A 26,675-nucleotide genomic window follows, 5' to 3' on the forward strand; every position below is an offset into this window, starting at 1 on the left:
ATACTTTCAGAGAGAATGCTCAAATATTGGGGAGCTGAGAGCTATGTGGGGCTGACATGAAAGGGGAGTTAAGATCTGGACCGAATGAGCCATGATTGCATACAAGAGCTGGACAGGCCTAAGGATTGAATGGCCTGCTCTCACTCCTATTTCTTATGTTCTTATGAACACATGAGGTCACCTCTTAAATAGGCACCTACTTGCTGTCTCGCCCAATGGATTAAATGAGCAGTGCTTTGTTTTGGGGAGTTGCAAGAATGAACATATCATTTTGCTTTCCAACGCAATGTGTTTACAACAGTGCGGTGTAAGATGAAGCCACTTCAAAAGTTCACTTCCTTCAGTCCAAAATTTCTGTGTTACTTACTGAACATCTGTTTGCCTCTTAGAAAATACAGTCTCAGTATAAAGCACTTCTATTAACCAACACCTGGTAGAACCCACTAAAAGCAGAATTCACTGCAAGTTTTACTGGAGCTCAATCGTAAAAGCTTCATCATTTATCTTCATCACTGGCCCAGTCGTTTCTGAGCCATTCAAATAATTGCTTATTGGACACAAGCTGTTGGAAAGTCTTGTGCATTTTACAATGAAGCAGGGTAATTGTGGTGTGTAGATGTGAGATATGGATATGTTAACTCTGTTCACAAAGCCCTAATAATTGAATATCAATGTCCAAATCAACTTATAAAAAGAGCAGAAAAGTGGGAGAAATCCCGCACAACAGCCCTCTTCCCCCTACAAAGCAATGGGTGAAGTTAAAAAAGACCATACATTGAATATCTTTATCTTATCTGAAGAGGGTGGCAAAATAACCAATCATAATCCTGTACTGTTTGATAAACCTGCTACAGAAACATTTCTTAAAATTTATTTTAGTATTAATCAAATAAAAACACAAAATAGCTGTGGCAAAGTGGTGAGCACAGCTGCCTCACAGCACCGGGAACCTGGGTTCGAGACCAGCCTACACTATCAGGGGCTCACTAGAAATTTTGGTTATAGGGATTTGAGTGTTGTGTGGAAGGAGCAGGGTAGCCTTTGTTTTCTGGATGTTTATAGTGATGTCACAGAAAGACATCACAAGACATGGCAGGGTCAGGCAATACCAGCTTGAGGCAAACCTCCAAAATCATGGCTCTGATCACCATTAGGACAGCCTCTTTCAGCTCACACTGCACCATCTTGACTTGACCTTTAACCTGTCATCAAGACAAGGTTCACCAGACTGAGTCTTGGGAAGGCAGGTTTAATCGAATAAGGTCGACTGGGCCTATATTCACTGGGGTTTAGAAGAATAACACGAATCTCACAAAAACGTGTGAAAAACTGATAGGGCTGGACAGACTGGATGCAAGGATCTTGCTCCTCTTTGGCTGGAAGATACAGAACAAAGGTTCACGATCTCAGGAGATACATTGGGCCATTTCAGACTAAGATTAAGTGGTAAACTTGTGGAGTTGTCTACCACAGAAGGCCGAGAGTAAAACTCTGAATATATTTCAGAAATAAATAGATAGATTTTTAAGAGTTTAAAGGCATCAGGAAATGGGATGGGGATATCTGTGGAGCTTCCTCCTCTTCGAATAATTTGTTTAATTGTGCACTACCTCTCATGACCAAATATAGCAGGACTGCAGAGCCTAGACCTGATCCATCATTTGTGGGATTGCTCAACTCTGTCTAATACTTGCTACTTATGATGTCTACTACATTAGCAGTACTGTTTGGTAGCTTCACCAGGGTGATACCTCATTTTTAACAGCAGCACTAGGCATATCCTCTTGCACTCTCTATTGAAGCAGGTTTGATCTCCTGACTCAACAATAATGCAAGACCATAAAGTTGCAAATTGTGGCTAAATATTGTTCTGCTGTGGCCAATGACCCACTGTGCCTCATGGATGCCCAATAATGAACCTAATAAGATTTTACTACATTTGATGATGGTTTCATGGTTATCATTAGGCTTTAATTCTAGATTTAATTGAAATCAGATTCAAACGTCTACCACAGCGGGATTTGAACCTGAATTCTACAGCTGTTTCTTTTACAGACACCTATTGCTACAGATTTGTGTCCCTTTGCTTAGTTTGTCCAAGATTAGGGAGTCAGTGAGAATATCACTGAGCTAGTAATCTAGTAGCTCTTTCTGGGGGTCGTTGATCATTGCTAATTGTCACAAAAACCCATCTGGATCACTGATTCCAATTAGGAAAATCGTTTGCTCTTCATGAGACTTACATGCCACTCCACACCTCTAGCAAAGTGATTGGGCAATTGGGAAATGAGCAATAAATGCTAGATCAACCAGCAAAGCCTACTCCAGGTCAATAAAAACAAACTGCAGTCAAAAGTGGGTCTTTGTTGAGAGAGCTATTTCCCCTCTCAGCTCCAAATCAAAAGGACACTCGGGCTCTGAATGCTGCTTAGATGCTCCCATTTTGATCAAAGTTCATTAATTTAACTAACTTGTTGTGTCTAAATGAGCCTCATGCACAGTATCCTTATGCATTGTCTGCATTGATGTCAACTGAGAGTTACAGTTGCAGAAAAGGCCATGGTTCTGTATTTGAGACAGGGATCCAGCGTTGTACCTACAGTGTAATTGGCTGTTGGCCAATTCACTTTCATCGCTCTTTACTGTATCTTGGCAAGAAAACCATGTTCAGTATTCTCCACAAATCAAGAAACCTCTGGGGTGAAATTCTCAGCAATATAGAAACATGTTCCTTTCTGGCAGGACTTTGATTCAATTAAAACCTATGATTAAGGCTTTACTATTTATTCTTAGCACAAGCTTTCAAACCTTTTGTTAGGATTATAGTGGTAATAGCCTCATAATGTGATAGTCCTTTCGCTTTGCAGAGGGAATTGTATTTTTACATTCTTCAGCACACAATCCACAAACCCAATGGCAATCTGATATCCAACAACATTCTTCTGTATTATTTTGCAAGTGACAAATGACTGTTTATAAATTGATCAACAGTGAACACATGTCTTGGCACAGTACCAGCTGTACTCCTGTGCTGCACAGTGGATGCTCAAATTATCATCTTGCCCCAGGAAGGCTTTCTGAAGAAGGATTAGTAAAATCTGTAAGAGCCCTTGTATCTCAAACACAAAGGAACGAATGCAGCTACAAAGCATTCCATTGTAACTCACATTGCTGCCTAAAAATGAAACATTAGAAATTTGAATACATATTCTTACACATGAAAGTTAATATACAAAGGTAGGTAATAATTAGCATGGGGGTTGTCAGCTTACTTCTGCTATGATCTGAAGAGTCAGAGAAACAATAATTCATATTGAGCCGAGCTTTGGAAGGATTCCATCTCCTTGTCTGTGATTTCCATGTATTTCTGGACAAGATCCATTGTGATTCATATACACTACAACACGTGGCTAAGAGAGCATGGACTCATTATTAGTCAATCATAATTGTAACATTGTACATAATGTAGTGTCATTCAGGGCATGGTTTAGAAATACACATTCATCTGATTGAATTTAAAACTGAAAATGACTGTTTCTGATTACACTGTGAAATCTAATCAGACATTCATTTTTCTGAAACTGACAAACAACAGGAAATCTTCACTCAAGTTTGACTGCAAACCATCCTTACAAAGTGGTATCAGAGATAATGGGAACTGCAGATGCTGGAGATTCCAAGATAATAAAATGTGAGGCTGGATGAACACAGCAGGCCAAGCAGCATCTCAGGAGCACAAAAGCTGACGTTTCGGGCCTAGGCCCGAAACGTCAGCTTTTGTGCTCCTGAGATGCTGCTTGGCCTGCTGTGTTCATCCAGCCTCACATTTTATCATCCTTACAAAGTGTTCTGTTTATTAAAATTTATTTTCCCCCAAGTTTTCTCCCTCAAGGACATTACTCTTGGCAGCCTAGAGACACTTATCAAACAGTTGCTTTTGCTTGTATCAACCTCGACAGTGAAGCTCAGTGAGCAGTTTAACCAGATGGAATATCACTGGAAGTGACAAAATGGGAGCTGGGGGCATACAGAGATGGGGGACATTAGCTGATCATAACAGGTATGGGGATGCTGTGGAACAGTGGGTAATACCATTGGGCAGGCACTCCAGAATGTGAAGCTAATATTCTGGGGGCATAGATATGAAGCCCACCACAAAATATGTAAAAATATGGATTAACAAGCTAACCTAATGGAATCCTTGTGACCAATGTTAATGGTCCCAAAACCCCATCGGACTCACTGATGCCTTTTAGAGAAGGAAACCTGCCCTCATTACCTGCAATAATTGATTCTTAACTGCCATTCAGAACGGCAATCCACTCTGTTCAAAGACACTTAAAGATGGGCAATAAGCAATGTCCCTATTCATGTCACTCATCCTAAAAAAAGTGTCTGTGCACGTATCACTGAAGTCATCATGCTCCACATGCAGTGCCTTGTGAGAATGACGGGTAGAGGGAGAGACTGGGGACAATGAGGTCTGCGGTGGACAAGGGCAAAGGCGAAGTTACAGTGAAGTAAAGATTCACCTTAACCAGTGCAGTAGCTCTTCATCACCTCACTGTCCCAGTGTCATTCACTGACGTAGAGTGTAGGGACACTAGTGCTGGCAATGGATACTCAGCACAATCCATCAGGCCTTGGTCTGGCACAGGGAGCAGATAGACCCAACTGCATTAGAAACATGTAGTGAAGACCACAAACCCTTGGATGCTAACTTAAATAGAAAATACAGGTGAGGTTCCTGCAACTTCCTGTTCATTGTGTGGTAGCAATGTGGCACTGCCAAACTATGTTCTGGCACATTAACAGGCACTGTGCCACCCAATACTGGTGTTCACAATAACCACAGCCTTCACCAGGGGCTACTGCAATGGAAACTGATCAAATTCTTACTCAACTATACAATTTGAGCAAAGCAGGCTGGATGGCTATCAAGAATGGAAAAACTGACTGATTTGTTCGGAGGAAGACTCACTAGACCTGAAACATCAACCAGTGTCCCAAAAGGGCCCTTCCCCAAATCCAAATTACTGGCAGGATCTGAAGCATCTCAGCTGAGACTATTTACTCAACTTTGTTCTTGTTAAAGTGACATAAGTAGCTACAGCTGCAAGGAGAGTTTGAAGAATTTGACCCTGGTGGTTGACTTGTAAGAACCATGTCAGGGTACCAATGGGTTACTAAATTAGCATATTTATTTTAGTAGGATTTCAATTCAGTTGAAGAATATCATGTTAATGGGGCAGAAAGGATGTACTCAGACTCCAACTCCTACTAAAATAAACTGGGAAGCAGCTGATATTTTTATTATGAACAAAAGAATCCCTCATAGGCAACAGCCAAACTATTTGAGCAGTGACTAATGGTAATGTGAGATGTCTAATTAATTTATCATTGCACAAGCATCTGAAACTGAAAGGAATTGCTGTCCACTGAGGGAGAGCTGGTCATTTGATCAGTAAGCTCGCTCACCCTCTGAGGAACAGAACCTTTTAACTTCTCTATGTAATAGATCAGTTCTTTCCCCTTTTATTTTCAAGTAACAATTACAAGACTTTATTTTTTCCCTAAGAAAAATATCTGTAAAAATGCCATCACATGTGCTCATCTGTCTCTGTATAACCTCATTGTGCATTGAATGATCCCTGATAGTACACCTCAACTGCAAGTATGTTTAACAACTGCTACTGAGATTCATGTTCTGGAATTCCCTCCTTCAACCTTTAACTTCTTTTAAGGCCCACCCCTCACTCTTTCTATGATACAGAAGCAGCCTTTTGGTCCATACAGTCTGCAACAGTCAAAAAGACGCACTGAATTATTCTAATCTCATGTTCCAGCACTTGGCCCATAGCCTTGAATGACAGGGAGTGAATTCTAGGCTGATGTGATGTCAAGACTTTGACATGCATGCTGTATCCTGGAGCTCTAGGTATTCATGGGAGAAGTTTCATTTTTCTTCCTTCATACCACTGATCAGTAATCTCCTCCACTCTTACTGCCAGCCATTCTAGTTGAGCAGCAGACATGCTATTTACTGTGCCATGAGGCCTCCAACAGGAACACATCTCAGAGCCATATAGCACAGAAACAGATCTTTCGAGCCAACTTGTCCATGCTGACCATGTTCCCAAAGAAACTAGCCCCACCTGCCTGTATTTGGCGCATATTCTTCCAATCCTTTCCTATTCATGTTCTTTTTAAAAAGTCTTTTAAACATTGTAACTGTAACCACATCCACTTCCTCAAAGTTCATTCCACACATGAACCACGCTCTGTGAAAAAAAAAAGCTTTTGTGCTCCTGAGATGCTGCTTGACCTGCTGTGTTCATCCAGCTCCACACTTTATTATTTTGGATTCTCCAGCATCCACAGTTCCCATTATCTCTGATCACAATTTGCCCCTCGTTCTTTTTAAATCGCTCTCCTCTCACCTTAAAAATATGCTCCCTAGTTTTGAATTCCCCCCATCCTAGGGAAATTTCCTTGGCTATTCACCTTATTTATGCCACTCATATTTTATCAAACTCTATAGGCTCACGCCTCAACCTCCTATGCTCCAGTGAAAAAGGCCCAGCTTATCCAGCCGATCTATATAACTAAAGCCTTCTATTCCCGAAAACATCCTGGTAAATCTTTTCTGAACCCTCTTCAGTTTAACAATATTTTCCTACAAGTAGAGTGTCCTGAACTACATACACTATTCCAGAAAAGGCCTCACTAATAGCCTGTACGACCTCAACATGACATCCCAAATTCTAGACTCAAAGGTCTGAGCAATGAAGGCAAGCGTGCTAAATACCTTCTTATCCACGCTTTCTACCTGTGACACAAAGTTCAAAGAATTATGTACCACTACCCCCAGTCTCTGTTCTACAAACACAGCCCAGGGCCCTTCCATGAATTGTACAAGTCCTGTCCTTGTTTGTCTTACCAAAATGCAATAACTCACATTTATCAACATTAAACTCTCCCTCACTTTGCTTCTCTCTTTATGCTTGTGTCTTTCAAAATACAAATATAACATCACTCAATTACAAGTTTCTGATTTAATTTGGCTCCTATCTCCCAATGTTCCCAGTGTGAATAGAACAATATGTAACCTTCCAGATTTGTGAATGTCAGACTTATTGCACATATTAATATTTAACTGTATTGTAAAAGCTCCAGCTCTTGGGTCAGAGTTACATGTTGCGACCTCTACAAAGACTTAAACAAATAATTCAGATCATTATCCCCTGCAAGTATTGCTGAGAAAGTGCTGCTTTGTCAGAATGGCTTTCTATAATTTAGCTGAATATTGAAGAATCAAGCATACAATCTGAAGATGAGAATTCACCCAGCTATTAGCTAATACTCAATTAAGACCCACTGCCCTTTCATCATTTTGTGTTTTTCTTCCAAGATAAATTTCAACTTTGACTATTTTGATAACTGAAGCGGATTTATATTAAAATGAACAGAACTTATCAAACTGCACACATTGCCTAACTATGATCTATAGATCTTGCTGCACACTCTTCAGAACTATTTCTTTTTGAGTGATTTTTAGAGTTCAGTTTCAACTTTGCCCATTTACTTCAGAGATGGACCTTTGCTTGTAGCACTTCAACAGATTGAAGAATCAGTAGCTGAGCATGGAATGTTATCACGTTGCTGTTGATGATTTGACACATCTGTCCAGGCAATCAAGCCAATAATTTAAAATTGATTGTATTCAAAAGATTTGTCTGGTAGATAACAAATAATCTGATAACAGTTGAGCCAATTATAAAGGAGCAGATTCTTGCTAAAAGTAATTGTAACTTAATTTAAGTTAATTTAATTGAACCAAACACCAAGTGCTTTCTTCTTCCTTCATGATTCAGAAATGTTGACCATTTCACATGTTTAAGTCTCCAGCAAACTGGATGTGATCTCAAATTAGGAGATAGGAAGTTCATTAAAGGAGACAGTTATAAATTTTACTGGCTTGTTTTTATCTGGTATAAGCACCAGCCTTTGCTCAGCAAATAGCCTGGTAAACACCAACAGTGCTCTATGTGGAATCCATCTGAAATTAGCTTATTTGAATAATAATCAGCAACAGGCAACGAGGAAGTTTCATTCTTTAAACTTGAGGCTTCGAGTTAAATGGCTGAAATGTTCTACAGGCTAATATCCAATATTAAGACAGAATAAAAAGAGAAGAGGACGCAAGCTGAAAGAATGAAATAATCTGTCAATTTAACAGAATTAGTAAAACACAAAATCTACAAAGGGTGAAGTATTTACAATTTGGGAGGGCCGTAAGAAGGCGCAGAGAAGCTCAAACTACTTGATAAGCTGTAAAATTCATAAAATGAGGCTTGAATCCAGTAAAGGAAGAATTGTAGTATATGAATTGAAATAGATTAAATAGTATTGATAAACTACACATCTTGAACATTCCTTCAGTGTCTTGCAGACCAAGACTTTCAAATTTTAACAATAACAAAGTTTAATTTGTCACATCCTTGTCCTGTTCTCTCGGAGGTTTGATGTCATGATCTGGGGTGAATTGAAAAGAATGTTATTAAGTATAACACATTAGAATTCAGAAAGGCTTAAATGTGAGTACAAGGCAGTAGAGTCAATTCATAGTTGTCCTTTAAAAGTGTAAATTCACACAAATAACAAGGTTAGTTAAAAAAAACATGGCTTATTTATATTTGAAAAGTGCAGCTGCATTAACACGAAATGGGCAGAAGGAAACAATTAGAACTATTTCAACAACATCAAGCAGTAGGATCAAACAGGGTGAATGTTTGACATTTTCCTAGACTGGGTAGCTGGCTAACATGCTTATTAATCAGTGTATTACACTTCTGTCCATTATTCTTTAGGCAGCACAACTTTTATTGTAAATCATGTAACTATCTGCAAATTAGAATTCAAAAAGCAATTTATCAAAGAATATGCCGCCATCAAGAAGGGTTTATGTTACAGTGGTAGTTTTCTTTCCTTTGAGATAGGAGAGCTGGGTTTGAATCCCACCTGCTCCGGAGTATGTCATATCATGTTCAGGCAGGTTGATTAAGAAACCTGTGCTGCTGTTAAGGGGCGCAGGAGAGCTTAAGGACTCAGTGCTACAATCTCCCTAATGATCCAGATTCTTAATGATCAGTACGGTCTCTCAGGGGCCTGCACTAACTGGGATACAGCAGAAAATCATGTGATTTGCTCATCCAATCGTTCCCCTATGAGAAGCACTGACCTTTGAAAGCATCAACATCTCGCTCAACGTTACACTTTCTGTAAAATTTCATTCATGACTTCAACAGGACAAGTTGCACATCCTCAAGCCAAGTTTGCTGGTATATGCACAGTCTCTCTCCCACTGCTGCTGTCACTGGCTTGAGCTCACCAGCCACTGTGCCCAGATTGGTTTGTAACTCACTCAGCTGCTCTTACTGGTGTGTCCTGTCTGCCAGGGATCACTCCACAAGCTCCTTGCCTGAACACGCTGACTCACTCCCTTTGCCAGTCCAAGCTTTCTATGGCCTTTGCTGGAGTCTTCCACTGCCAATGGTGACTGTACATGTGGCACTTTTAAACATAGAAAAACAGGAGCAGGTGTAGGCCATTCAGCTCTTCGAGCTTGCACCACTATCCAATAAGATCATGGCTGATCAACCAACTCAGTCCCCTGTTCTCACTCTCTCCCCATAACCTTTGTTCCCTGTAGTTCCAAGAACAATATTGAACTACTCCTTGAAAAGAGTGTTTTGGCCTCAACCATTTTCTTTGGCAGAGGATTCCACAGGCCCTCAACTTTCTGGGTGAAGATGCTTCTCCTCCTCTCAGTCCTAAATGGCCCAACCCACATCCTTAGACAGTGACGCCTGGTTCTGGACTTCCCAGTTATCTGGAACACCTTCCTGTATTTACCTTGTCAACCCTATTAGAATGTTGCACTGTTCTAAGATTCCACCTCATTCTTCTATACCCCAGTGAATATAATCCTAACTGATCCAATCCCTCTTCATATAATCAGTCCTGCCATCCCAACAATCAGCTCTGTAAACCTTGATAACAATGTGTGGAGCTGGATGAACACAGCAGGCCAAGCAGCATCTCAGGAGCACAAAAGCTGACGTTTCGGGCCTAGACCCTTCATCAGAGAGGGGGATGGGGAGAGGGAACTGGAATAAATAGGGAGAGAGGGGGAGGCGGACCGAAGATGGAGAGAAAACAAGATAGGTAGAGAGGAGAGTATAGGTGAGGAGGTAGGGAGGGGATAGGTCAGTCGAGGGAAGATGGACAGGTCATTGAGGCGGGATGACGTGGTAGGTAGGAAATGGAAGTGCGGCTTGAGGTGGGAGGAAGGAATGGTGAGAGGAAGAACAGGTTAGGGAAGCAGAGACAGGCTGGGCTGGTTTTAGGATGTGGTGGGGGAAGGGGAGATTTTGAAGCTGGTGAAGTCCACATTGATACCATTGGGCTGCAGGGTTCCCAAGCAGAATATGAGTTGCTGTTCCTGCAACCTTCGGGTGGCATCATTGTGGCACTGCAGGAGGCCCATGATGGACATGTCGTCTGAGGAATGGGAGGGGGAGTTGAAATGTTTCGCGACTGGGAGGTGCAGTTGTTTGTTGCGAGCCGGTCGGAGGTGTTCTGCAAAGCGGTCACCAAGCCCCCTCTTGGTTTCCTCAATGTAGAGGAAGCCACACCGGGTGCAATGGATACAATATACCACATTGGCAGATGTGCAGGTGAACATCTGCTTGATATGGAAGGTCATCTTGGGCCCTGGGATAGGGATGAGGGAGGAGGTGTGGGGGCAAGTGTAGCACTTCCTGCGGTTGCAGGGGAAGGTGCTGGGTGTGGTGGGGTTGGAGGGGAGTGTGGAGCGGACAAGGGAGTCACAGAGAGAGTGGTCTCTCCAGAAAGCAGACAGGGGAGGGGATGGAAAAATGTCTTGGGTGGTGGGGTTGGATTGTAGATGGCGGAAGTGTCGGAGGCTCTGTAAACCTTAACTGCATTCCCTTGAGAGCCAAAACATCCCTCCTCAGATAGGGAGATCCAAATTGTACTCTTTTTATATCTTTTATACTAAAAGTAGCTTCTGCACTGTTTTAATACAAGATAAATAAAGTGTAGGTACATGTGAATATGTCTCTCTGGGAAACATTGTGTATTGAAGTAAAATCTTGTAAGCAATGTTCAGTAACTTGGTTGTTTCCACCACAGCACACATGGTATTCTTATCCTGAGAGAATTCTGTCACTGTTTCAGCTTTCTGCAGATCTAAATATTTCAATAATCAAAGCTCAGCAGCCAGTGACATTGATATTCCAGGCAGTTCAAGGAGACCTTGCAGTACTGCAGTTCCGAAATCTGCAGTTACAGTATCACCAACTGCAGCCTTCAGAAAATAAGTGGAAAGTACTGCTTTCTTTAACATCGATTAAAATCAGGACTGTCCAATTTTAAATATGGTGCATGGTAAAATAAATTAGCAGCAACATATCAATTGTACATGAGACAATCTCAGGCCTCTCAAACAGCAAGCGAGCGACTTAAAACGCAGTGAATCTGGAAACTGTCAGCACCCAGTCATGGAATCTACTGATTTGAACTAATTGTTGCAATAAATACCTGAGTAACAGTAACAAGAAATGCCACTAACTAAAACATGAGGCCCTTCAATTGCAGACACAAGCAAGATGGAATGATGCTGGTCTATTTTCAGATGGATATGGGTCAAGTACAGGCAAATGGGGTTAGCATGGATGGACGTTTTGGTGGACATGGACCTGTTTAGGCTGAAGGGCCTTTCTTCATGCTGTAGGACCTCATGCCTCTAAAGTAGGAGAACATTCCATCTGTTTCATAAGCTGGCATTGAGAGTTTAAGAATTACACTACAAAACTGCATCTGACAGAGGACCAGATGAAAGGTAGAATCCAGGGCAGAGGTAAGCTTTACAGTTACATTTGGGTACAAATCATCTGTAAACAAGAGGACAAACAGGAGTGCAAGTGGTTTTGACAATAAGCCCAAGACATGATGAATGAGAACAAGGCATAAAGAAGATTTTATTGGTTAGATGAGTTTTATAATTTTGAGAAGATTTGTAGCTCAGGTTGAGGTTCTGGATGTGAGTTTGCTCACTGAGCTGGAAGGTTCGTTTTCAGACGTTTCGTCACCTATTTTTTATTTGAAAAAATATACTTTATTCGTAAGATGTACAAAAAAAACCATATTTACACACCTACCCAGTCATGCAGGCCACTCTGGGTTACCCAGGGGGTACGTACACCAACTAAAGGAAAAAAAACAAAGAAGGAAAAAAAACAAAGCAAAGAAAACACCCTGGCAGTCGTCTCCCCGCACAGTCCCATTTGGCCCCCTGACCAGTTGGGGAAGGCGCCAGCTGGGCCCAGTTACCAGATAGGGCCCTTGTTTCTATTCTGGACGAGGGGTTTCATACGGTGGTCTTTCCCCACTGCGCCTTGGCGGCGGCGGCCCCAAGCTTTAGCGCGTCCCTCAGCACGTAGTCCTGGTCCTTGGAGAGCGCCAGTCTGCAACACTCGGTCGGGGTCAGTTCTTTCAGCTGGCAGACCAGCAAGTTGCGGGCAGACCAAAGAGCGTCTTTCACCGCACTGATGGTCCTCCAGGCGCAGTTGATGTTGGTCTTGGTGTGCGTCCCCAGAAACAGCCCGTAGAGCACGGAGTCCCGCGTCACGGAGCTGCTCGGGACGAACCTCGACAAATACCACTGCATCCCCCTCCAGACCTCCTGCGCACAGGCACACTCCAGAAGGAGGTGATCGACAGTCTCGTCCCCCCCGCAGCCACCTTGAGGGCAGCGTGCGGTGGCGCAGAGATTCCGGGCATGCATAAAGGATCTCACTGGCAGAGCCCCTCTCACCGCCAGCCAAGCAATGTCCTTGTGCTTGTTTGAAAGTTCTGGCGATGAGGCATTCTGCCAAACGATTTTGGCAGTCTGCGTGGGAAACCACACGACGGGATCCACCCTCTCCTTTTCCCGAAGGGTCCAGAGGATACTACGTGCTGACCACTGCCTGATGGCCTTGTGGTCAAAGGTGTTTCCTTTCAAAAATTTCTCCACAAAGGACAGGTGGTACGGAACGGTCCAACTACTCGGAGCGTTCCGCGGCAACGAGGCCAGGCCCATTCTTCGCAACACCAGGGACAGGTAGAACCTCAGTAAGTAGTGACACTTGGTGTTTGCGTACTGAGGATCTACGCACAGCTTGATGCAGCCGCACACAAAGGTAGCCGTCAGGGCGAGGGTGGCGTTCGGTACGCCCTTTCCCCCATTTTCCAGGTCTTTGTACATGGTGTCCCTGCGGACCCGGTCCATCCTCGACCCCCCGAATGAAGTGGAAGATGGCCCGGGTGACTGCAGCGGCGCAGGTCCAGGGAATAGACCAGGACTGCGCCACATACAACAGTACCGAAAGCCCCTCGCACCTGACAACCAGGTTCATACCCGCAATGGAGAGGGACCGGAGCGTCCACCTGCCCAGCTTCTGCTTCAATTTGGTGATACGCTCCTCCCAAGTCTTAGTGCACGCCCCAGCTCCAACAAACCAAACACCCAGCACCTTCAGGTAGTCTGTCGTGACGGTGAAGGGGATGAAGGAGCGGTCGTCCCAGTTCCCGAAGAACATGACCTCGCTCTTACCCCTATTGACTTTGGCACCCGAGGCCAGTTCAAACTGGCCGCAGATGTCCAACAGTCTACTCACTGACCGACGATCGGTGCAGAAGACGGCGACATCGTCCATGTACAGGGAGGTCTTGACCTGAAGGCCTCCGCTGCCTGGAATAGTCACGCCCTTCAGGCTCACGTCCTTCCTGATGGATGCGGCGAAGGGCTCCACACAGCACACGAACAAGGCAGGAGAGAGCGGGCAGCCCTGCCTGACTCCAGATCTAACAGGAAAACTGTCTGATTCCCACCCGTTGATCGAGACTGCGCTAACAATGTTGGCGTAAAGCAGCCGGATCCAATTGCGGATGCCCTCCCCGAACCCCAATTTGGAGAGGACGTCCCTCATGTAAGCATGAGAGACCCTGTCGAAGGCCTTCTCCTGGTCCAGGCTGACGAGGCAGGTGTCCACCCGCCTGTCCTGCACGTAGGCGATCGTATCCCTGATGAGCGCGAGGCTCTCAGCGATCTTCCTGCCCAGCACAGCACAGGTTTGGTCAGGGTGAATCACTGACTCCAGGACAGACCTGACCCGGTTGGCTATGACCTTGGCCAGGATTTTGTAGTCCACGTTCAAAAGTGAAATGGGATGCCAATTCTTAATTTCTTCCCTCTCCCCCTTCCTCTTGTAAATGAGGGTGATGATGCCCTTCCTCATGGACTTGCACATTTCCCCTGCCCGAAGCGCAATATCGTACACCTCCAGCAGGTCCTGGCCAACCAGGTCCCACAGAGCGGAATACAGCTCGACCGGTAAGCCGTCGCTTCCGGGAGTCCTATTCCTCTCCAAGGACTTGAGGGCTCTGGTCAGCTCGTCCAGGGATATCGGCCGGTCCAGCCACACCCTCGTGCCAGGGTCTAAGACCTCCGTGATAGACGACAGGAACGACTCGGAGGCCGTGCTGTCCGTTGACTTCGTGTCGTACAGTCGACATAGAAGGATCTGCTGATCCTCAAAATGTCGGGCCGAGGCGACGTCACCGAGCCGTCGTCCTCCTTCAGCCGGCTAAGCACAGAGCTCTCTTTGTGCACCTTCTGAAAGAAGAAACGCGAGCACGTCTCGTCCTGCTCCACGGAGCGGACCCTGGACCGGAAGATTATCCTGGAGGACTCCACGGCGATGAGCGAGGCTTGCTGGCCCCTCACCTCATGGAGGTCCTCCGTGACATCGACCCCCATCAACTGCAGAAGGAGCAGGTTCTGCACCCTTTTCTGGAGTCGCGACAGCTTTCCCTGCCTCTCTCTCGCCTTCCGAACACCCTTGAGGACAAAGAACATCTTGATGTTCTCCTTCACCGTCTCCCACCAGTCGCCCGGAGAATCAAAGCGGGATTTCACGGTTCTCCAACCGGCGTACTCCCTCTTAAGCTTCTCGACGTTCTCTGGGGTCAACAGAGTCGTGTTGAGCTTCCACGTCCCCTTGCCGGCCGGCTGGTCGTCCTGTAAGTGACAGTTGGCCAGCAGGAGGCAGTGGTCAGAGAAGAACACTGGCTCGATGCCGGTGGACCTGACCGAGAACGCCCGTGACACAAACAGGAAGTCTATCCTTGAGCGGATAGAACCGTCTGGCTGCGACCAGGTGTACCTCCGCTGCGCTCCGTCTGCAGGAGTGCTGAAGACGTCGAGCAGCTTGGCGTCCTTCACCGTGCCCATTAGGAATCTGGACGTGACGTCCAGTTGACTCCCCCCACCTGCTGTCCCCACGCCGGATCTTCCATCTGCATCGATGATCCAGTTGTAGTCTCCGCCTAGGATGACCGGCCTGGATGTAGCCAGCAGGGGTGGAAGCCGCTGCAGGGCGGCCAACCGCTCACTCCGTACCGCTGGGGCGTATACGTTGATTAGCCTCAGGGGAGTGTTCCTGTAGGTGACGTCAGCTACTAGGAGGCGCCACCCCACCACCTCCTGAACTTGAGAGATGGTGAAGTTGCGCCCCCGCAGCAGAATAGCCAGGCCCGAGGAGCGACAGTCGTTACCCCCCGACCAGATCGAAGGCCCACAGGTCCAGGCGCCGGACCATTTCCCGTACCTGCCGAGGTGCGGTATCCCGCATTCCTGCAGAAACAGGAGGTCCGCCTTGATGGTGGTCAGGTAGGCCAACGTGGACACACATCTTGCGGTGGACTTGACGCTGCGCACATTAATACTCGCAACCCGTACCCCCATTGTGGGCAGTGACCGCAGTACCCTCCCCAAGTCCAAGGTCCAGCCCCTCCATCTGTCCCTTCATGCCCATTGCCCGGGCTAACTGCTGGACGCTCTCCGGGCTCAGGATACCGTCCATGCTGCCTTCTTCGTGAAGAGGGTCCTGTTGGACTGTTGTGGGTTCGCTGCTGCAGACATTTACTGCATGCAGGATTTCCCCGGAGGAGGTTTTTACGACATGACCTTCAGGAGTGCCAAGCTTTGCGAGCGCTTCCTGGAGGTTTTCAAGGAGAAAGGAGGTGAGCGCCCCCTCTCTGTATTGACCGCTGTCCCACTGTTTGTGATGCCAGCACAGAGGAGCCGTATGGTGACTGTACATATGTACAACCCACATGTGCCAGCAGTTGATGTCCTAACCTTCCTCGGAAGGTGTGTGAAGGTGGTAGGGGACCGAACTGACATCGTGGACCCCTTTGGCATCTGGACGAGTAAGAGGCAGGTCAAGGTGACGCTGAGGATGGGCGCAGACGGGAATGTCGCACACCCACCGTCCAGCTTCGCGATCGGCGGGAGCAGGGGTTACCTGACCTATGCAGGGGAACCTAAAGTCTGCCATGCCTGTGGTAGGTCAGGTCACATGGCGGCTGACTGCAAAGCCACCATCTGCAGGAACTGCAGGGAGGAGGGACACCTTGCAAAGGATTGCCCACGAGAGAGAAGCTGCAACCTTTGCGGGGAAGCGGGCCACTTCTATAGCGCATGCCCGCGGCGGGGTACCACCTACGCCCAGGTCGCCGGCAGGGGAAATGCGGGGCCAGCCCCCCGGAGGAGAGGAAGGCACCAGGGCCCAGCAAGGACCCCACTAATGTGCAGGAGGGCCCAGCCCCGCAGGATGGGCCCGAGGCCAGCAAAGCGCCCCTGCAGGCTCCGATTTACACCCCGACAACCCGGAGCCAATGGAGGCGGCGACAGGCGACCCAGGGGAGTGGACAACAGTCCGGAAAGCAAGGAGGAAGGTGCGTCGACAGGCCCAGGAACCGCAACCATCAGGCGCGAAGAGGCAGCTACAGGGGGGCTATAAGAGCTCCTCTGACGAGGAGGATTCGGAGAGGGCCCACCCGAAGCAGAAGTTAAAGGTCTCGAGGGGGAAGGAAAGCAGCACCCCGCATCCAGGTGATGGGAGGCGTCCTGACGCTCCCTCTGACACCCAGTCAAGTGCCGCTGGAGCACTGGAGGGCCCCCCGGAATTTCCAGGCGGGAAGGAGGAAACAGCGCATCCCCAGCCTGGCCTGGAGCCGGACCCTCCTGCCTCCACACCCCTGACGGAGGGGACGCCACCCGGAAGGCAGCACGGACGGTTTCCTGAGCCCGGAGAGCGTCCAGCAGTTAGCCCGGGCAATGGGCATGAAGGGACAGGTGGAGGGGCTGGACCTTGGACTTGGGGATGGTACTGCGTTCACTGCCCACAATGGGGGTACGAGTTGCGAGCATTAATGTGCACAGCGTCAAGTCAACCACGAGATGTGTGTCCACGTTGGCCTACCTGACCACCATCAAGGCGGACCTCCTGTTTCTGCAGGAGTGCGGGATACCGCACCTCGGCAGGTACGGGAAATGGTCCGGCGCCTGGACCTGTGGGCCTTCGATCTGGTTGGGGGGTAACGACTGTCGCTCCTCGGGCCTGGCTATTCTGCTGCGGGGGCGCGACTTCACCATCTCTCAAGTTCAGGAGGTGATGGGGGGGCGCCTCCTAGTGGCTGACGTCACCTACAGGAACGCTCCCCTGCGGCTGATCAACGTGTACGCCCCAGCGGTACGGAGTGAGCGGTTGGACGTCCTGCAGCGGCTTCCACCCCTGCTGGCTACGTCCAGGCCGGTCATCCTAGGCGGAGACTTCAACTGCATCATTGATGCAGATGTAAGATCCGGCGTGGGGACAGCGGGTGGGGGGAGTCAACTGGACGTCAAGTCCAGATTCCTAATGGGCACGGTGAAGGACGCCAAGCTGCTCGACGTCTTCAGCACCCCTGCAGACGGAGCGCAGCAGAGGTACACCTGGTCGCGGCCAGACGGGTCTCTCCGCTCAAGGATAGACTTCCTGTTTGTGTCACGGACGTTCTCGGTCAGGTCCACTGGCGTCGAGCCGGTGTTCTTCTCTGACCACTGCCTCCTGCTGGCCGACTGTCACTTACAGGACGACCAGCCGGCCGGCAAGGGGACGTGGAAGCTCAACACGACTCTGTTGACCCCAGAGAACGTCGAGGAGTTTAAGAGGGAGTACGCCGGTTGGAGAACCGTGAAACCCCTTTTTGAGTCTCGGGGCGACTGGTGGGAGACGGTGAAGGAGAACATCAAGAGGTTCTTTGTCCTCAAGGGTGTTCGGAAGGTGAGAGAGATGTGGGGAAAGCTGTCGCAACTCCAGAAAAGGGTGCAAAACCTGCTCCTTCTGCAGTTGATTGGGGTCGATGTCACGGAGGACCTCCGCGAGGTGAGGGGCCAGCAAGCCTCGCTCATCGCCGCGGAGGCCTCCAGGATAATCTTCCGGTCCAGGGTCCGCTCAGTGGAGCAGGACGAGACGTGCTCGCGTTTCTTCTTTCAGAAGGTGCACAAAGAGAGCTCTGTGCTTAGCCAGCTGAAGGAGGACGACGGCTCGGTGACGTCGTCTCGGCCCAACATTTTGAGGATCAGCAGATCCTTCTATGCCGGACTGTACGACACGAAGCCCACGGACAGCACGGCCTCCAAGTCGTTCCTGTCGTCTATCACGGAGGTCTCAGACGACGGCACGAGGGTGTGGCTGGACCGGCCGATATCCCTGGATGAGCTGATCAGAGCCCTCAAGTCCTTGGAGAGGAATAGGACTCCCGGGAGCAACGGCTTACCAGTTGAGCTGTATTCCGCTCTGTGGGACCTGGTCGGCCAGGACCTGCTGGAGGTGTATGATAGAGCGCTTCGGGCAGGGGAAATGTGCAAGTCCATGAGGAAGGGCATCATCACCCTCATGTACAAGAGGAAGGGGGAGAGGGAAGAAATTAAGAATTGGCGTCTCATTTCACTATTGAACCTGGACTACAAAATCCTGGCCAAGGTCATAGCCAACCGGGTTAGGTCTGTTCTGGAGTCGGTGATTCACCCTGACCAAACCTGTGCTGTGCCGGGCAGGAAGATCGCTGAGAGCCTTGCGCTCATCAGGGATACGATCGCCTACGTGCAGGACAGGCGGGTGGACACCTGCCTCGTCAGCCTGGACCAGGAGAAGGCCTTCAACAGGGTCTCTCATGCTTACATGAGGGACGTCCTCTCCAAACTGGGGTTCGGGGAGGGCATCCGCAATTGGATCCGGCTGCTCTACGCCAACATCGTTAGCGCAGTCTCGATCAACGGGTGGGAATCAGACAGTTTTCCTGTTAGATCTGGAGTCAGGCAGGGCTGCCCGCTCTCTCCCGCCTTGTTCGTGTGCTGTGTGGAGCCCTTCGCCGCATCCATCAGGAAGGACGTGAGCCTGAAGTGGTTGACTATCCCAGGCAGCGGAGGCCTTCAGGTCAAGACCTCCCTGTACATGGACGATGTCGCCGTCTTCTGCACCGATCGTCGGTCAGTGAGTAGACTGTTGGACATCTGCGGCCAGTTTGAACTGGCCTCGGGTGCCAAAGTCAATAGGGGTAAGAGCGAGGTCATGTTCTTCGGGAACTGGGACGACCGCTCCTTCATCCCCTTCACTGTCAGGACAGACTACCTGAAGTTGCTGGGTGTTTGGTTCGGTGGAGCTGGGGCGTTCACTAAGACTTGGGAGGAGCGTATCACCAAATTGAATCAGAAACTGGGCAGGTGGACGCTCCGGTCCCTCTCCATCGCGGGTAAGAACCTGGTTGTCAGGTGCGAGGGGCTTTCGGTACTGTTGTATGTGGCGCAGGCCTGGCCTATTCCCTGGGCCTGCGCCGCTGCAGTCACCCGGGCCATCTTCCACTTCATTTGGTGATCAAGGATGGACCGGGTCCTCAGGGACACCATGTACAAAGACCTGGGAAATGGGGGAAAGGGCGTACCGAACGCCACCCTCGCCCTGACGGCTACCTTTGTGTGCGGCTGCATCAAGCTGTGCGTCGATCCTCAGTACGCAAACACCAAGTATCACTACTTACTGAGGTTCTACCTGTCCCCGGTGTTGCGAAGAATGGGCCTCGCCTTGTTGCCGCGGAACGCTCCGAGTAGTTGGACCGTTCCGTACCACCTGTCCTTCGTGGAGAAATTTTTGAAAGGAAACACCTTTGACCACAAGGCCGTCAGGCAGTGGTCAGCACATAGTAACCTCGAGACCCTTCGGGAAAAGGAGAGGGTGGACCCGTCATGTGGTTCCCCATGCAGACTGCCAAAGTCGTTTGGCAGAATGCCTCATCGCCAGAACCTTCAAACAAGCACAAGGACATTGCTTGGCTGGCGGTGAGAGGGACTCTGCCAGTGAGATCCTTTATGCATGCCCGGAATCTCTGCACCACCGCACGCTGCCCTCGAGGTGGCTGCCGGGGGGGACGAGACTGTCGGCCACCTCCTTCTGGAGTGTGCCTATGCGCAGGAGGTCTGGAGGGGGAGGCAGTGGTATTTGTCGAGGTTCGTCCCGAACAGCTCCGTGACGCGGGACTCCGTGCTCTACGGGCTGTTTCCGGGGACGCACACCGAGACCATCATCAACTGCACCTGGAGGACCATCAATGCGGTGAAAGACGCTCTTTGGTCTGCCCGCAACTTGCTGGTGTGCCAGCTGAAAGAACTGATCCCGACCGAGTGTTGCAGATTGGCGCACTCCAAGGTCCAGGACATGTGCTGAGGGCTAATGCTTGGGGCAGCCGCCGCCAAGGCGCGGTGGGGAAAGACCACGGTATGAAACCCCTCGTCCAGAATAGAACAAAGTGCCCTATCTGGTAACTGGACCCAGCTGGCGCCTTCCCCAACTGGCCAGGGGGCCAACAGGGACTCTGCGGGGTGACGACTGCCAGGGTATTTTCTTTGATAATGGGAACTGCAGATGCTGGAGAATCCAAGATAACAAAATGTGAGGCTGGATGAACACAGCAGGCCCAGCAGCATCTCAGGAGCACAAAAGCTGACGTTTCGGGCCTAGACCCTTCATCAGAGAGGGGGATGGTGAGAGGGTTCTGGAATAAATAGGGAGAGAGGGGGAGGCGGACCAAAGATGGAGAGAAAAGAAGATAGGTGGGGAGGTAGGGAGGGGATAGGTCAGTCCAGGGAAGACGGACAGGTCAAGGAGGTGGGATGAGGTTAATAGGTAGGAAATGGAGGTGCGGCTTGGGGTGGGAGGAAGGGATGGGTGAGCGGAAGAACAGGTTAGGGAGACAGAGACAGGTTGGACTGGTTTTGGGATGCAGCGGGGGAAGGGGAGATTTTGAAGCTGGTGAAGTCCACATTGATACCATTGGGCTGCAGGGTTCCCAAGCGGAATATGAGTTGCTGTTCCTGCAACCTATGGGTGGCATCATTGTGGCACTGCCGGAGGCCCATGATGGACAATGTCATCTAAAGAATGCGAGGGGAAGTGGAAATGGTTTGCGACTGGGAGGTGCAGTCGTATATTGCGAACCGAGCGGAGGTGTTCTGCAAAGCGGTCCCCAAGCCTCCGCTTGGTTTCCCCACCGGGTACAGTGGATGCAGTATACCACATTGGCAGATGTGCAGGTGAACCTCTGCTTAATGTGGAAAGTCATCTTGGGGCCTGGGATAGGGGTGAGGAAGGAGGTGTGGGGGCAAGTGTAGCATTTCCTGCGGTTGCAGGGGAAGGTGCCGGGTGTGGTGGCGTTGGAGGGCAGTGTGGAGCGAACAAGGGAGCCACGGAGAGAGTGGTCTCTCCGGAAAGCAGATAGGGGTGGGGCTGGAAAAATGTCTTGGGTGGTGGGGTCGGATTGTAGATGGAGGAAGTGTCGGAGGATGATGCGTTGCATCCGGAGGTTGTTGGGGTGGTGTGTGAGAACGAGGGGGATCCTCTTTGGGCGGTTGTGGCGGGGGCGGGGTGTGAGGGATGTCATGCGGGAGACGCGGTCAAGGGCGTTCTCGACCACTGTGGGGGGAAAGTTGTGGTCCTGGAAGAACTTGGACATCTGGGATGTGCAGGAGTGGAATGCCTCATCGTGGGAGCAGATGCGGCGGAGGCGGAGGAATTGGGAATAGGGGATGGAATTTTTCGGTCAGCCCTTAGTAAGGGGCTCACCTTTGTCCCCCTACAACCACACAACGAATACCAGTCACGATTGGACATAGAACAGTTTTTCCGCCGCCTTCGCCTCCACGCCTACTTCTTCAACCGGGAACCTAACCCTCCCTCCACTGACCCCTTCACCCGCTTCCAACACAAGTCCTCCTCCTGGACACCACCTCCAGGCCTCCTACCCTCCCTCGACCTCTTCATCTCTAACTGCCGTCGAGACATTAACCGCCTCAACCTCTCCACCCCTCTCACCCACTCCAACCTCTTCCCCGCAGAATGGGCAGCCCTCCGCTCCCTCCGCTCCCACCCCAACCTCACCATCAGACCAGCAGTTAGGGTGGCACACTGACCTCTACATCGCCGAGGCCAGACGCCAACTCTCCGACACCACCTCCTACCGCCCCCTCGATCATGACCCCACACCCGAGCACCAAACCATCATCTCCAACACCATTCATGACCATATCACCTCAGGGGACCTCCCACCCACAGCCTCCAACCTCATTGTTCCCCAGCCCCGCACGGCCCGTTTCTATCTCCTTCCCAAAATCCACAAACCTTCCTGCCCTGGTCAACCCATCGTCTCAGCTTGCTCCTGCCCCACTGAACTCATCTCCACCTATCTGGACTCCATTTTCTCCCCTTTGGTCCAGGAACTCCCCACCTACGTCCGTGACACCACCCACGCCCTCCACCTCCTCCAGGACTTCCAATTCCCTGGCCCCCAACACCACATTTTCACCATGGACATCCAGTCCCTATACACCTGCATTCCGCATGCAGATGGCCTCAAGGCCCTCCGCTTCTTCCTGTCCTGCAGGCCCGACCAGTCCCCCTCCACCGACACCCTCATCCACCTAGCCGAACCCGTCCTCACCCTCAACAACTTCTCTTTCGATTCCTCCCACTTCCTACAGACTAAGGGGGTGGCCCTGGGCATCCACATGGGCCCCAGTTATGCCTGCCTCTTTGTAGGTTACGTGGAGCAGTCCCTCTTCCGCACCTACGCAGGCCCCAAACCCCACCTCTTCCTCCGTAATATTGATGACTGTATCGGCGTCGCCTCTTGCTCCCCAGAGGAGCACGAACAGTTCATACACTTCACCAACGCCTTCCACCCCAACCTTCAGTTCACCTGGGCCATCTCCAGCACGTCCCTTCCCTTCCTGGACCTCTCAGTCTCCATCTCAGGCAACCAGCTTGTAACTGATGTCCATTTCAAGCCCACCGACTCCCACAGCTACCTAGAATACACCTCCTCTCACCCACCCTCCTGCAAAAATTCCATCCCCTATTCCCAATTCCTCTGCCTCCGCCGCATCTGCTCCCACGATGAGGCATTCCCCTCCCGCACGTCCCAGATGTCCAAATTCTTCAAGGACCGCAACTTTCCCCCCACAGTGGTCGAGAATGCCCTTGACCGCGTCTCCCGCATTTCCCGCATTACATCCCTCACACCCCGCCCCCGCCACAACCGCCCAAAGAGGATCCCCCTCATTCTCACACACCACCCCACCAACCTCCGGATACAACGCATCATCCTCTGACACTTCCGCCATCTACAATCCAACCCCACCACCCAAGACATTTTTCCAGCCCCACCCCTGTCTGCTTTCCGGAGAGACCACTCTCTCTGTGACTCCCTTGTTCGCTCCACACTGCCCTCCAACCCCACCACACCCGGCACCTTCCCCTGCAACCGCAGGAAATGCTACACTTGCCCCCATACCTCCTCCCTCACCCCTATCCCAGGGCCCAAGATGACTTTCCACATTAAGCAGAAGTTCACCTGCACATCTGCCAATGTGGGATACTGCATCCACTGTACCCGGTGTGGCTTCCTCTACATTGGGGAAACCAAGCGGAGGCTTGGGGACCGCTTTGCAGAACACCTCCGCTCGGTTCGCAATATACAACTGCACCTCCCAGTCGCAAACCATTTCCACTCCCCCTCCCATTCTTTAGATGACATGTCCATCATGGGCCTCCTGCAGTGCCACAATGATGCCACCCGAAGGTTGCAGAACAGCAACTCATATTCCGCTTGGGAACCCTGCAGCCCAATGGCAGCAATGTGGACTTCACCAGCTTCAAAATCTCCCCTTCCCCCACCGCATCCCAAAACCAGCCCAGTTCATCCCCTCCCCCCACTGCACCACACAACCAGCCCAGCTCTTCCCCTCCACCCACTGCATCCCAAAACCAGTCCAACCTGTCTCTGCCTCCCTAACCTGTTCTTCCTCTCGCCCATCCCTTCCTCCCACCCCAAGCCGCACCTCCATTTCCTACCTACTAACCTCATCCCACCTCCTTGACCTGTCCGTCTTCCCTGGACTGACCTATCTTCTTTTCTCTCCATCTTTGGTCCGCCTCCCCCTCTCTCCCTATTTATTCCAGAACCCTCATCCCATCCCCCTCTCTGATGAAGGGTCAAGGCCCGAAACGTCAGCTTTTGTGCTCCTGAGATGCTTCTTGGCCTGCTGTGTTCATCCAGCCTCACATTTTGTTATCCGGGGTATTTTCTTTGCTTTGTTTTTTTTCTTCTTTGTTTGTTTTGTTCCTTTAGTTGATGTATGTACCACGTGGGTAACCCGGAGCGGCTTGCATGACTGGGTAGGTGTGTAAATATGTTTTTATTTGTACATCTTATGAATAAAGTATATTTTTTCAAATAAAAAAAAGTGACGAAATGTCTGAAAATGAACCTTCCAGCTCAGCGAGCAAACTCCCATCCAGAGTTTTAATCCCAACAGTGGTGTTCAATTAGAATGGTTTGATTCAGCTTTGGACAGTGAACCACGGCTCAGTTACCCAGTGGACAGTGTGTTAGAATAAAAAGAGAAAATGCTGGGAAAATTCTGAACTGTTTTTCCTCTCTCTCCACAGATGCTTCCAGAGCTACCAAATTTCTCCAACATTTTCTCATTTTATTTCAGATTTCTAATGCCCAGAGTATATTTTTTATTCTTTCACAGGATGTGGGCATCACTAGCTAAGTCAGCATTTATTGTCCATCTTTAATTAAGTGCCAAGTGCATTGCTGTGGACATGGAGTCACGTGTAGCCCAGACCAGGTAAGGAAAGCGATTTCATTTTCCAAAGGACATTAGTGATTCAGATCGATCTTTATAACAATGGTAGTTTTGTGGTCATCATCGTAGACTGGTTTTCAATTCCAGATTTATATGGTCAACTATAAAATCCACCAACTGTTGAGATTTGAGCCCATGACACCAAAAATAATTTACAACCTGCCATCACCACCACAGGACCATTTCCCAGCCTCCCTGTACCAATCCTTCACCACCAGATTATGGGAATGTGTCCATTATTTAAAAATGCAACTTGAATAATAATGATCCAACCAAAATAAAGAAAAACTCTTTGATGTGATTAAGCAAGTGCGTGTGCTCATGATTAGTAGTCTGAGAAATTATTAAAAGAATATCTTAGCCGCCTCTTTTCCAACTTTCCACTAACACTTTCTCTTTCCAATCCAAGAAACATTCAGAACTTTAGTTGGGTTAGATCATTTTTACTGCCCACACTATCCATGTCTATATTTGATTCTGATTATCTCACACAGCAGTATTGGCTCCCTTGATACTAGTGTGAATTTCTGAAGGTTTTTCTTTCTGTCGCCCTTGTCCCCTTCATGCTATAAGTGCAACACTCTCAGTTCTATAGTGAAGGAGTTCTGCATCAAAGCTCAGTATCATTAACGGGGTAATCTACTCTTCCCTCGAGGTTGTCTGTTTTCTTTCGGCTCTGTTGGATTTTCTGGGGAAGTCAAGGATAACCCTCAGTGGGTGATGTTTCCCTTCTTAAGTTGCTCATATACACCTCCTGGTGGCATCATGGAAGCTTTGAGATCTCCAGAGTCAGAGTATCAGACTTCACTCATAACACCATGGCAGAGTAGAGCACATTCAGTCAACAGCAAACAGGGAAAGAAGTCAGAAAAAGTAAAAGTGATGGATAAACTAATGAAGGCATGTTTTACAGATGTGGCAAAGTTAAATAAAATACTTCTGTAAATATCCTGATTTGCAGAAAATAATTAAACAGAAGAAGCAACTCTTTGAACACAGAAAAATGAACACTTTCATTGTAGGCTCATTAACAATTACACCAGTTTTTACATTTAAAGCAGAAAAAATAAACTCAATATAGCTTTACAAAAATTTCTTGATGTCTAGAAATGAACTAACTTACTTTGGCCATTTCACAATCTTGCATCATAATGGTGGTCATCAGGATTGAACTGCACAAACATTTTGAAAGAGTCAAATTAACCCTGTGAATAATGCAGCCATCTCAACATCAAATACAGATGAATTTAACAAGACTTTCTATGAGGCTCAGCTGCTCACGTTTGCTGATTTACTATTAAACCTGCCCACAGGCTACTTTCTGATCTCTAAATATCATTTGACCAAGTATTCACTACTGCAAGCAGAGACAATTTCAGTATGTAAAGGGTGAATTGACTTTCTCCCTTTATAAACACAGACTGTTGAATGGATTCAAATCGTGGCTACAGGACATGACCTTAAGGAATAGAAAAAGGCATTTAGAAAATAGTAGCTAGTTTACCAAGAATTG

At 48.8% G+C, this 26,675-nt stretch overlaps 1 protein-coding gene across 2 annotated transcripts in view; it reads right to left on the bottom strand.

Moving 5' to 3' along the window:
* Nucleotides 1-26,675, bottom strand: part of LOC125463164 (semaphorin-3A) — a 409,874-nt gene that overhangs the window by 255,336 nt on the left and 127,863 nt on the right. The gene's annotated exons all lie outside the window — the stretch shown is intronic.

This window comes from Stegostoma tigrinum, chromosome 25 (genome assembly GCF_030684315.1).
Source record: "Stegostoma tigrinum isolate sSteTig4 chromosome 25, sSteTig4.hap1, whole genome shotgun sequence".
Taxonomy (NCBI): domain Eukaryota; kingdom Metazoa; phylum Chordata; class Chondrichthyes; order Orectolobiformes; family Stegostomatidae; genus Stegostoma; species Stegostoma tigrinum.